The sequence below is a fragment of the Euprymna scolopes genome, chromosome 4 (assembly GCF_053919585.1).
Source record: "Euprymna scolopes isolate OS-2025 chromosome 4, ASM5391958v1, whole genome shotgun sequence".
Lineage (NCBI taxonomy): Eukaryota > Metazoa > Mollusca > Cephalopoda > Sepiida > Sepiolidae > Euprymna > Euprymna scolopes.
In genome coordinates this window covers 1557845-1559213 of record NC_136485.1, presented here as the reverse complement: position 1 = coordinate 1559213, position 1369 = coordinate 1557845, and positions in this window count along the sequence as shown.

The window sequence follows — 1369 nt, the reverse complement described above, 5'->3', positions numbered from 1 at the left end:
ATATATATATATATATTTGGTAATGTGATTAATAATTTAAAAATCAAATTATAATTAAATTAAAAATCCGTTTCATAAGAAGGAACAACAACAAAATTAATTATTTGTACGGTCGTTTCGGAAAACAGTGTTTTTATTGTGGTAGACATCAAGTTACGGACAATAATTATTACATATAGTTTTTTTTAATAAACAAGTTTTCCTCGTCAGCAAATATTATGTAGGGTTTTTATTAAATGTAAAAGACACCATAAATAAACCTAGCATTAAAGTAAGGCAGATGTATCTTTTAATTTTTCGCCTTTTGAAATCAGGACCTATGGTTAAAGTACTCATATAGATGTTGGCTATGGCTTTTCAGCTGAAATTTTAAAAATAGTATTACTACAGCATATATTCGTAGTTTGCAACTTGTAAAAGATATCACAGTTTATTTTTTCATCTATATTTTGTACTGCTTAAATCTAATATATATATATATATATGTGTGTGTGGGTGTGTGTATGTGCGTGTGTGTGCGTGTGTGTGTGCGTGTGTGTGTTTATATATACTTATTTTCACAGTCAAACAACGTCGCAGCTCATAAGATCTACGAAAGTCAACAAACCGGCTTGGATTATAGCTTGGGTGGATGATCCCATCAGTTGCTCGAGGCCAATTAGATCAATTACATAGTTGGATTTTCGCTTGATCTGAGTTAGTTAAGGGACTTTGTTGTGTATGACGCGTTAGCTCAGGCGGCAGAATGCCTGCCTCACATGTGAGAGGCCGTGTTTCGAATCCCCAGTTTGGATATATCTTACATATGAGCCAAAGTGAGAGCAAAACGTTAGTTTTGGAATTTCAGATTATTGGCAATCATGACGCTTGTGAGCTGCGGCGTTGTTTAGCTCTGGAAATAATTATGTATGTATATAGATATAGTCCTATGATTTTTTTAATATTGATATTCATATTAAAACATTTTTCTATCTATTTAACAATAAAATACAATTTTGTTTTATATGGGTCATAATATTGCATTCATATGTAATAGATCAAGCTAATTAGCATATTATTGTATACATTTATTTGAGTTAACTCCCTATTAGTTTTTTTGTATTTGTTTTCTTAAGGAATGGTCATCTTTAGTTACCTATTACGTGTAATTATATTTATGCAGGTATTCAACATGATTTACTCGCGTAAAATTTGCGTAAAGATGTTAAAGTAAACACAAACATATTTCTATATATATTTACGTATGCGTAAACATATATTTGCTTAACCTTTTTTGCCTACCAAACTCCTCTTTCAGTTTTTGGTTTATAGATATGAAACTTAATATATGGGGTATGTTAACCTATGAAAAACTTTATATTTGAGTTAA